The following is a 12504-nucleotide window of genomic DNA, read 5'->3' on the forward strand; positions in this document are numbered from 1 at the left end:
CAATATCTCTTTTGAGGAATCTATCTGTGAAGCAGACCTGATTTTATTTTTCTTCCCCACCAATTGTTCACAGAAAATATTCCCACAAGGCCCAAGGTATGAGCTTGAGGGAAAGACATTGATGCCATAGAGGTAGGTGATATGGGAGTCCAGGCAACCAGTTCATATAATTTTCTCATGCTTTCTGGATCTGCTAAGGCCATATCACACATATCATTTCCATTGTACAATATATAATTGCTTCATACTCCCAAACTTATGACACAGCAGTTCTAATAATACTCAAGTTAAAATACGCATGTGATCACATAGTCATTTCATGTCCCATATTCAGGATTTCTCTCTATTAGGATTAGTAATACGTTAGGAGTTATTTTTTTCAATGAAGATTAATTTTTTTGGCTGCAGAAAGTGTCATCTTGCTCTATAGCCTGGGATTCTACATGTCAATTTTCTTACTGGTGCTTGCCAGATATTCAATGTAACATCCTAAATATACCAACGGTATATCTAGCACTATAAAATCTTCTGTATCACATGCTTTGAGTTATAGGGCAGCTCATACCACAGTCCTGCCCTGCTGCAGAATACATTCTTGCTCTTGGCCTCACTAAAAACTGACAGTTTATTTGAGTCACCCAATAAATGGATCAGAAGAGTATTCTGAGGTATGTTACATATTCTGACTCAAAAATACAAGGCAGTCCACCAAGCACTGTAATTAGGAAATGTGAGGTGAATTAAATTTTTATTCACCATAGAAAGGATGTTGTGATATACTCCAGTTTATCTGAACCCCTCAAATACTCACTGATATAGCGGGCCTCAGCATGTTCAACAAGACTTTTTTTCACTCTGTGCCATTTAGATGTCTTCATTGGGCATATATAACACTTGTTAGTTCCTGTTCATTGGGTCCAATTAGCATGATACATCATTATGATAGACCAGCATTATGTTCCGCAGAACAGCAAGAGGATCAATGTTCCTGCAGAGTGTATCATGAATGTGAGCGTAAGTGTGAACGCAGCCCTGGGTTAATCTTTGAATGTGTTCTGCTACCCCTACTATGTGATGGAAAACCTCATTGGAGTCCTCCTACTCTCAGAAATCAAGAAAAATATAAATGCCAAATCAATTTAGTGTGCCAGAGGCTGTATGGAATTGAACCAATAAATTTACCATAAAAAGCATGTAGTTGCAATTTGGGCTACAGCTGGGATAAGTGTAAATGAGTCAGTCCATAGTCATCCATCAACCACGATCAATTTTTGTGATTAAATTTTTTTCCATCAGCCCATAAGGTAAATTGAATGGGGACATCAAAGAAACCAACACCCCTGCATTCTTTACATATTTGATGGTGTTGCTTATCTTAGTAATTCCTCCTGAGATTTAGTGTTACATCTCATATACTCTCCAGGATAGAAGAGAGAGCTTTTGCTTGGCCATTTCTACCATAATGGCTCTTAGTACACAAATCATAAATCAATGTAAAGATTCTGCCATCTGTTAAGTATATCAGACTCAATTATCCACTTGGGAACCAGGGAAATAACTTGAGGGTTGTTGTGTGGACATGTTGGATACATAGCATTGTGAGATAGACTTGGGCCAAAACTCCATCAATCACCTGGCATCCAAGGCCTCCACTCTAATTGGAGGACAATGATGATATTTTATTTCTTTCATTATAAGTCTGAGCTTAGAATCTTTATCTAACAGTTTCTAAAATATCTGTAATTCCTCTTTCCCAGTACAGTTATCCTGGTATAGATCATAGTTCCCTTTCAGAAAGGATCAGTAGAATATTTACCTAATTTACTTGCAGTGATATTACAGAGTCCATTCTCTAAGGCAAGGGTCCCTAACCTATGGTAAGTTGTATAATTACTTCATTATAATTACAATGTAATAATAATAGAAATAAAGTGCACAATAAATGTAATGTGCCTGAATCATCCCGAAACCATACCCCACTTCCTGGTCCATGGAAAAAATTGTCTTCCATGAAAATGGTCCCTGGTCCCAAAAAGTTTGGGAACCACTACTCTAATTCCTTGAGTAGTGAATCAAGTAATTCTACCTTGATTCCCCTTTAATCGATGGCTTCTATGCCTAAGAACTGGCTCAAGTCTGGAATTTTTGTGAGTGACCACAATTTTCTATTTTGATGGCTGATGTCAGTTATCAACTTCAGAAGCTCTCATTTTATTTATTTTTCATATAGGTCAAACAATGTCCTATGTACTACTTTGCTTATAACCTATCTTTTTCTAGGACACTGAGATCTACTTGCCATGACCGCAGATACCTGTGTACCAAGATACCCTGATTTCTATTCTATTCCTGCTGCCTATTAGAACAATTATATCTATCTCACCTCTGACCATTAAGTGCTTCTACCTATCCCCTTCCATTTCATAATCCCAACATTCCTGTTTATCATGGAACCCCAATTTCATGGCAACATCTCCCTGTTAATCCCGTCCTACAGAGAACAAGAAACATTCGGTTTCTTAAGGATGTTGGTTTCTCCTTCATGACCTACCAAATGAATTCCATATTGCCTCAGTGAAGGAAATGGTTTCTGAAAATACTTTGGTGATGCATTCTGAAGTTGTACATCCCAATCAATTCTGACATTACCACTTCTTTTAGGATTTCTTTCTTCCTTCATATTTTGACAAGGAAATACAGACACCCCCATCTCATATATATAGGGTTCAAGATTTTAAATTCTGTCTACACAAATTTCCCTATCCCAATTCTCAAACTCTTGCTCTTTTCTAACCACAGTCCTGAATTAAACAGATGAGATATCTCTCTGTCTCCTTGATAGTAGCTCTGTCACACTTACAATTAAATCTCGGATCTAATTTTCTGTAGAGTGCCCTATGCTCATGGATGTCAGAGCTCTGCATAAACGAAGCTGTAGAGGCCCTGTGGCTTTCATAGAGTGCTTCAGATTGGTAATTGGCTGCTCTAAGCAACTGACTCAGGAAGGGTCACATGACATGAGTCCATCCAATGAAGATCAATCTTTAGATTTGTTGGAAACATTATATATGAGGGTTGTTGAGAATATAGATTTGAGCCTGATGGTGCTGTGGATATCTTTCCATTACACTGGAAATTTCTGCCTGAATGATTCCAACAAAAGGAAATGCAAAGTTAAATTCTGGAAAAAAGGAAAAAATAAGGGAGGGAGGCAATCTTGATGACTATGTTTGAGGCCTGGTTTCAACCGTATCTGAAGTGTCCATTATTCCTATTAGTAGTTATCACTACTACTGCTACTATAATTACTATTAGTACTATTTTGAATTAGTCTTCTGTTACTTGCAATGAAATGTTTATTGGTTCATTAGTTGTATATTTTTGTTCATTAATTATAATAAATATACTAACATAGTAATAGAAGATGTTAATAATAGATGGCACTGGCATGTAGTATATACGAACTCTTTGTATTATCTTTGTAATTTTTCTATAAATTTAAAATTACTCTAAAATAAAGTTTATTTTTTAAAGAAGTATCATATATCATACTAATCTGCTTTGCTATGCCACTCTGTCCAAGGGTAAATGGATCCTCTTGCTAATAAACACTGTTCTTAAGAAGGTAAAGGACACATATTTTTCTAATATTTACACTTAGGTAATCTGTGTTTTCTGAATCTGTGGACAGAAAAAATTCAAAACATAACTCTATATGGTCAGTTTGGGGTATGACATTTTTAATGAAGAGGAGGAAATGGAAGAGAATGAAAAAAATTGACATTTTAATCTGTCATCTTAATTTATGAGCTTGTAAACAATGGTCAATTTTATGTCCTTTTTTTTTTTTTGTCATCCTAATGTCTATTCTATTTACATTATAAAATACCGTAACTAGAAGCAGTCTCATTTTAATTTTCTCTGTCAATCTTATATCAACCAAAGTTCAATCAATCAAGGTTCTATTTTTAATATGATATTTTCTTACTTGGTATTCTTACATAGCCTCCTTTTATCTATTTTCTAGAATTTTTTTTAAAAATAAAAAGGATCTGGTCAATCACACATAAAGACAGAGAGTATGTATTAAAAATTTCGGAGGCTCTCCATACCTCCAAAGGCAAGCCTCATGGTATTTATGTTCACAACTTTCACTATGATTTGGAAAGAACCCAAAAAAAACAGATAATATTTATAAATTCAAAATTAAATGTTGAAGTCTATAGACTTAAAAGTTAGGCATTGTTAAGAGAGAAAGGATTTTCTTTCTGTTTTCCTATTAAACATATTAACTTTTGGTCTTGGGAGTTTAGATGACAGCATTTGATTTAGTAGAAGTAGGAAACAAGTAGGAGCAATATATGAAAATCCTATCATTTCTGATTCCACAGAAATTTGAAAGAAAAACTTAGAGGAGTGAGAAGACTGAAGAAGACTAGATCAGGGTGGCCACGTGCTCTGATTTTCCAGCTTTGGAACTGCTAAGGCTGCAATGTCTGGAGAAGTATGATTTAGTTTGAATTGGAGGTCAACTCTCTGAGGGATATTGCCCAGCCACTGATTTGGGACATGACAAGAAGATTCCTACAAAGAGTGTCCCTGTGGTGACATGGGAGGCTTGGGCATGATTGGAAGGTATTAGCTGTATTGCCAGGCAAGGATAAGGCCTAGCTTGTATTTCATATGCCCCTCTGTTTGTGTGTGTCACATACAGGGGTGGGGATCAGAGAGCCATGTGGCCTCCTGTGGTAGAGGACAAGGGAACCTCATAGTAGGTACCATTAGACCACTTAGACCACGGGTTAGATAGGAGAAGCAGCAGAAATTTAAAAGATCAATTCGACATGGAGGGGCCTTAGATACTAGCAGAACCAACAGTAACAAATCATCTGCTGCAAAAATAACCAATTAGAATCTCACAAAATAGCAACTCAGGTAAACCATACCTTAGCATACAAGCCAGGGCACATTACATAGTAGTTAAACAAGGCTCTTTTCCCTGTGTTATAAGGTCAGGTCATTAGCCATGTCTCTATGCTTATAAAAGAAGCTTGATGCATTTTGAATCATCCAAGATGACATACTTTCTAAAGCAATATTGATTGCATTGCACTGCGCCTAGCAAATAAAAGTAGTCTTTATTTTCCTGCTACCTAGTCATTGGAGAAAGATGGAATAGTTATAGAAAAAAATACAAAACTCTGTATTTCCTCTGCAAATTGGAGTGTAATGTGAGTTGTTCTACAACCCTGCAAGCATATGTTTTTGACTTTTCAATTTCATGTCAGCTCAATTCTCTCAATCTCTAGTTTTGCAGTCAGTTTTCAGATGCAATCTCCAAATTCAGGTTGAATCTGGCACCCAATCTAATGTTTCTTTCCTGTTGCTATGTTCCAGATGTCTTTAAGCAGCCTTGAGTAGTCACTGTCCTAGATCCTGTCACTCTCACTGCTATATCATACTACTTCTACCATGATTGAGTTGAACCTTATTTTTACAGATTTTCTTTCCAATCTACTTCCTCAAAATCACTCTTGTGACCTTTGCTGCTTTCCTCAGTTATTTCCAACCATATTTCTCATTGCTGGCCTCAAAGCCACAATAATACTGAGTTGTGGGTCACATTACTCTGTCTCCTTTCAGTCAACCTTCCTTTATTATAAAGCTGGCATTGCTGCGACTTTTGTGTATATGAACATCCGAAAATAACTTTCCTGCATCCAAAAAGGCACAGATGGAAGATACATAAAACTAACTGGGAAAATGGTTAATTACCAGGAAACACACACAGAGCTGACAACACAGATTTACATGCAGGAGTCAATTAACTAATGATTAGGGACACTCAAAAGGTCTGAAAAGTGCTGCATCTTCTGATCTCCCTTAGGCCAAAAGTAATCATTCCTACCTCTTTGCTCTCACAGCACATTAATTGCACCTCAACCGTGGCACGTATTTCATCCTTTTGTCCATTACCGCTAGGGGTTTATTTGTCTTCCTTCTCAACATTCTTATGTTTTATTCATCTTTCTCTAGAATATTTTCTAGGACACTGCTTAGCAACATGTAGATACTGAATATTGTTCATTGAATTGAATAGCAACTAATTTTAGTTATTAATTGTGAGAGAAGAGGTGTGTTCTAGTTCTACCTCCAATATTTACATACATTACAAGCACAACCTCTACACATCTACATATTAAATTCACCTAAAATAATGACCACATTAGCTTTGTGATTCTTTTAGGGATGGAGGAGCAAAGAAAAAACAAAGGAACAGGGAATTAGCCAGACAGGAAAATAAGAGATAATCTGTTTTCATTTTCTGAAGCCCTAGATTGAGTTATGTCTGTGACTACGGCCTCCTGTGAGAGGCACACGTGGCCAACAGAGCTTCCCTGAATGTCATAATTATATGGGCTCCAACATGAGTCTTTAAAACGAAGGGTGAGGCTGACTTAAAACCTCTACCTTTAAAGGACGGAGATGGGCAAACATTTATTGCGAGCCTACAACGTTCTGGGGACTGTGACGGTTGTGCCTCTTAACATTTTCCCTCAGAGAGTCATGACAGTCTCTATACCAACTGAAACAACCATATATTTTACCAAAATAATCACTCAAGTAGCTACTTGAGAATTTATTTACTTCCATCACTTTAGTGGTTTTGCAACAGTGTTTGATTTGTAACCCTGAGCTCAGAGGATTCTAAATATTTTTCAACAATTTATCCCTCTGGTCTATATCTCATTCCCGTTCTCCCCAGTCAATCTTCAAATTAAGAGTCCCTGATCATCCTTTCTCCCAAATTTGTAGTTTGGTCAGGTCTTCCTCTCTCTGAGTTCTAACTGATGCTAGTAATTTATTGTGCCTCTGAAACTGTTTTTTCCATTGTAGAGATTTCTTTACATACTAAACCTCTTCTCAGCATGATCCCTTTTTACCTCCTTGGAAACCAACATCACCAAACAGCAATGTTAATTAAAACTTCTGTTTTACCATAGCACAATTGTTATTCCCGTTTTACAAGATAGCATGGAGCATTAGGAATTGTTATTTCAAGTGTAGTTAATTTTATTCTGTCATGAATCCTCTTGCTGTTTGATGGATTCATTCATTTCTCTGAAAAGCTTCCAAGGTGCCAGGCACTATGCTGCAGTCTGGGATGGCTGCTGAAGATGCACAGGTGGCCTTGGAGAGCTCACAGCACGATAAGGGGGCCAAATATGACTTGAGTGCAAAGTGGCATGTGCTGGGAGAGAGGCTTCTGCAAACACTCTGGCACATAAGGTAGGATGGCTAACTCCACTATAGGGGTGCAGAGGGTGTTGTGATGTGCCACTGAGAATCTCATTCAGGACTGAGGCCCCTATTCTCCCTTCTACTGGATAAATCCTTCTCCAGGAATTCACCAGAGCTGAAGAGGTCCTGCTTCTTTCCCAGGAAATGCTCTTATTCAATGGTGTTCTATGACCTACTTCACTTTCTTTAAGTAGAGATATCTTTGAATGACCTGCCTGGCTCCAGCTTATCCAATGGCATTGGCTGAGGACTCTGTTCTAACTGCATGCACCTTCTCTGGCCAATACCGCTTCCTTCATTTCTTATGCTGAAAACATCCTTAATAAACCTTCTACAAATAAATCTCGGTCAGAGAGTCATAGGGAATTCAACCTGTCACTCTCACAGGGGTTGAATCAAGAAAAGCCTACAAACAATTTTGAGGGTAATCTAAGCAAAGAGCACAGATATGACCTGGTGTTTTGTTCAGAGAGTCATTCGAGATTTGATGTTGCAGAAGCAGAGAGTGTTTACATGTGAGAGGTGTACGGAGGCTTGGGGTGGGGTGATGGTGTCAGGAGTAGCCAGCATTGAGGGTCAAAGTGTAGGAAGATGACTGTTGTGAAGAGCCACAAAAGCCTTGCTACAGGAGTTAGCAGAGAATTTAAAGCAGAGGAGTGACATGAGCATATTTCTCTAGGGCGATAACTCTAACAACCACATAGAGAAAGGATTGAAAGCAGAGAGATCTATTGTGGGGAGTCAGTTGGAAAGCTTTTATAGTAGGCTATACTGAAAAAAAAAGTAAAAAAAGAAAAAGATTAATTAAGATATTACCAATAATATCTATAAAATTTAATGATTTATTAGGTAAAAGAGGTAAGAGAAAGTGGGTACCCCAAATAACTTTATGCATTCCACGTAGAGAAATTAGAGAGACCTTTGACAAAGATGACAAATACAGGCAGAAGTGAAATGATTTAGGTTATAGCTTTACATAATTACTTTCTTTACTCCTCACAACTCAATATTAAAAAATGAGAAAAACAAAAGAATTGTCAAAATGAAAACAAAATTTTATGTGAACAATGTCTGCCATACTGTATGCACTCCATTTATTAGTGTGATAACCAGGTGGTTCTTTTCTATATCAGTTTAGAGATGGACAGGGAAGTCACATACTGTTAATTATTCTATCTCTCTTTGAGAAGTTTGAAAATATATTACAAATTTCAGAAGATCTTTGGTGTATTTTGTAAGCTAGCACCCCAACAAACAAAGATATCAAAAGCAATTTTATATTTTATTTTTAAACCATTATACCTATACTCTTCTTTTCAGGGTCTTGTGTCATGATTTGGAAATCAATAGCCAGAAGCAAGTACTTCAGTAAGCAGTAAGTCAAGGACAGCCTCTAATTCTGCTCTGCAAAGTGTCTAGCACTCTAGAGGCACTCAAACAGTAAATGACGTCTTTACTTTTCCTAAGCCTAAAAATATTTTAAGTTTTAAAGTACCATCATCAAACTTGGGTTGCCAATATGTGATTCTTCCTCTTAATAGTAATAGCCAGTTTTCACTGAATTTCCTTTGTGTTCCAAACACTGAATGAAACACTGTATATATATTATCTCTAAACTTATTAGTACCCCTACAGGATTTTTATTCATGTCTTCAGTTTCTACCTCAGGCTTGGGGAAGTTGAATAATTGGCTCAAGGTCCCCACAGACCTTGGGTTGCAGAGTAGACTTTTACCCAGGGCTCCATGCCTTTACACCTGACTAGCTAAGTCCGTCCTGAAAATGATACTGCCAAGACAAAATGCAGGACACGTGTGAATTGTGTCTGTGTTTTTTGCTTGTTAATTCACTAGATTGCTCTCAGGTTTCATAAGAACACCAGTGAAAAGTAGTAGTGAGGTAGAAAGGTGGCAATTATTAGGTTCATACCAAAGACATTGCCTGCTGAAGGACACTGAGTATACTAGTAATGTATAACTAGTCACATTTCTCTATGAAGACCTAAGACAAGGAGAGGAAAATAGTTTGGATTAGCTATCAATAGAATCTGAAAAGAAGAAGGCAGAATAAGACAAGAAAGAAAAATAATCATCTACATGTAGATAATTCACTCTGTGTCTCGTGTGTGTGTGTGTGTGTGTGTGTGTGTGTTTTAATTCAAAACATGTGATGCTTTTGGTTTATTTCATCCCAGATTTTTAGTATTCTCTTCTCCTGCACCCAGAAGAATGTGTGTTAGATTTAGTATGATTGATTTAAATGTGGCTGCTACCACTGTTCCTGTCATTTAGTTGTTAAGAAAAGTGCAATCATACAACTTTTCTGTTGGGCCTATCACCTCTTTTCGTACAAAAACTGTCTTTCAAGTATGACAGTAGTGGCCAGTATGAGCAGGAAAAGCACTTTGAATGTCAACCTCCTGCTCGTGGTGGTTTTATTGAGCCATACAAATTGTCATGGCTGTGCTGCTTTTTACATGCCTTGGAGAGATGAATGAGCCTTAAAAGTTATGAGAAAAGAGTATCAAATTTTGAAAGATATAATGGAAATTTAGAAATTTTCATGAAGGATAATAAAAGTAATTTTAATTTATCAATAGAATACCGGTAATTGAATTGTTTTGTTAGATGACAATCGATAAATATAGAATAAAATACAGTGATATGTATTTACTTTGTATGTTTTTGTTATACATAATGCTTATAACCGGAAAATATATTTTAAAAGGTGAGCGAACAGTAATAACTACCCATAACCCTTCTATGATTATAATTTTCAGGTATATTCTTTAAGACTTATTTTTCACTAAAACCACACACATTAAAAATATAAAGTTATCATTTTAGGGCCAAGTGTGGTTGCTCATGCCTGTAAACCTAGCACTCTGGGAGGTAGAGGAGGGAGGATGCTTGAGGTCAGCAGTTCGAGATTGGCCTGAACAAGAACGAGACCCTCTTACTAAAAATAGAAAAAAAAAAATAGAAAAAATTAGCAGGGTGATGTGGTATCCACTCCCTGTAGTCTCAGCTACTAGAAAGGCTGAGGCAAGAGGATTGCTTGAGCCTAGGACTTTGAGGTTGCTGTGAGCTAGGCTGAGGCCATGGCACTGTAGCCTGGGCAACAGAACGAGACTCTGTCTCAGCAAATAAATAAATAATCATTTTAAATTATAATTTTAAAGACTTTAAGAAGAAATTAGGCCAATTTAGGGTCCACCAGGAAACATTCATTTTTATCAGGTTTTACATATTTTTATTACTTTAATATAGCACTCATATGTTTATGTTTTCATGCAAAACTTCAACTACTGGATAGTTTGTAAATTAATCATACTAATATGAGTTATCTCTTACTTGCATTCAACAATTATTGAATACCTGCTGTCGATTGTGATAGAATACAGAGAGACCCCATGATAATCATTATAATTGATTTTATAATACAAAATCAAGCTGAACCTGGATTTTTCTTATCAAAACAAAGAAGAATATAGGAAATACAGAGGGGGAAAACTTTGTTGATCATATTCCATGCATCTCAATCTCACTTGAGAAGAATGTAAATATTATAACTCTTTATTTACAACTTTACAGAATGAAGTGGATTATGTTTCTAAATAGCTCAAAGTGACAGTTGCCTTTCCAATCCATTAGCAAAATGTAAAATTCAATTCTAAATGTCACTATTACCCTCTTAAACTCTAAGTGTGATTTTAATATTGATTCTTTCATATGTCTTGTATATTCTCCAGTGTTCAGTGTTTTGATGACAGCTTGTACTACAAATCATTCATATCTTTCATCTTGATCTTTAGATATATGTTTTAATACATTTTTATTATATTTCCTGTCTTCTTATAGGCAGGATTATAAATGCATTTTACATGTTGGAAAGAGATAGCTTTATTGGAGTAGTGCACCAGGAGAAATAGAAAGCACAGAAAGAGAAAAGATTAAGAATAATGTCTATCTTATGGCCCAAGGTGCAAATATGAACAACAATGATAGTAACTAGAAGGAAAAACAAGAACTCACCTGAAACATAGTCCATTAAGGTGATTTTAGAATAATAATGATACCTTAAAGTTGTACAGCAATTTAGTTTCAAACTACTTTTACATACAATCGTGTCATATGATCCTCAGAACCATACAATGATATAGAAAAGAGTAGTTATTATTTCCTCTGATATCCCAAACCAGTCACTGCCCAGTAATTATGAAAGAGTATGTGATTTGTTCAAGGCTGTAGGGTTTGTAAGTGATGGTGTCAAGGTATGGAATAGTGTCAGATTCCTGGCCTTGTGATTTTATTGTACATTTCACTAAGGATCACTTCTGTTCATAGCAAATACAAATTAAAACCAACATACATGAGCTGAGAAATTTTAATTTGACCCATTTTTCTCATTTTTCCTTCTCTGGAATTCAGTGTGAAAATGTTCTAATATAAACTTGTGCCTAAAATAATGTTTAGTATTTAAAAAAACTCATTCAATGATTTTGAATGAATAGAAAAATGAATGAAGAGACAATTCCACACTGTTGAATATAGTGCCTGAAGAGTTTCTGATTCTTGAACGTTCCCATGAGCCCTCTCAAACTAGTTAATTTCTGCATGCCCTGTCAGTAATTACAGTGTTTTGTTTACATGTATAGCATTATATAGTGATTGGCTAAATTATCATTTGCCCTTGCATACTTATGTTTATATTAAATAGTGTGCAGTGAATATTCAAAGAAAATAATATGGCTATATAATACTGATGGCAAAGACAATTTTCTTTTGCTTCTGGACTTTAATTCCTTCTACTGTCTTGGAAACAATAACAATAGGAGATTATATTTACTTAAATTTAGATTAAAGGAGGATTAGATTTATTTTTTCAGAGTTCTGATCTAGAGACTACCAGTTCCTATTAGATTGACCCATGTGTCATATACATTATATTAGACATACCTATTCTTGTCTCACCAGAATGATGTAAAATTCAAATAGCATAGGGTTAAAGAGGCTATATAAATGTTTCATCTAATTTTGTGTAAAAATTGGATTTACTGGGTATATGTTAATATTTCTCAAATGAATATGCATTATCAATTATTTTTAACAACCATGAATACCCTAATAAAATAGTTTAAATGTATGCATTGTTTTACAGTATTTGTTGATAATTCTTTGATCCTTATGATAGCCTCAAATCA

This window comes from Eulemur rufifrons, chromosome 7 (assembly GCF_041146395.1).
Source record: "Eulemur rufifrons isolate Redbay chromosome 7, OSU_ERuf_1, whole genome shotgun sequence".
Taxonomy (NCBI): domain Eukaryota; kingdom Metazoa; phylum Chordata; class Mammalia; order Primates; family Lemuridae; genus Eulemur; species Eulemur rufifrons.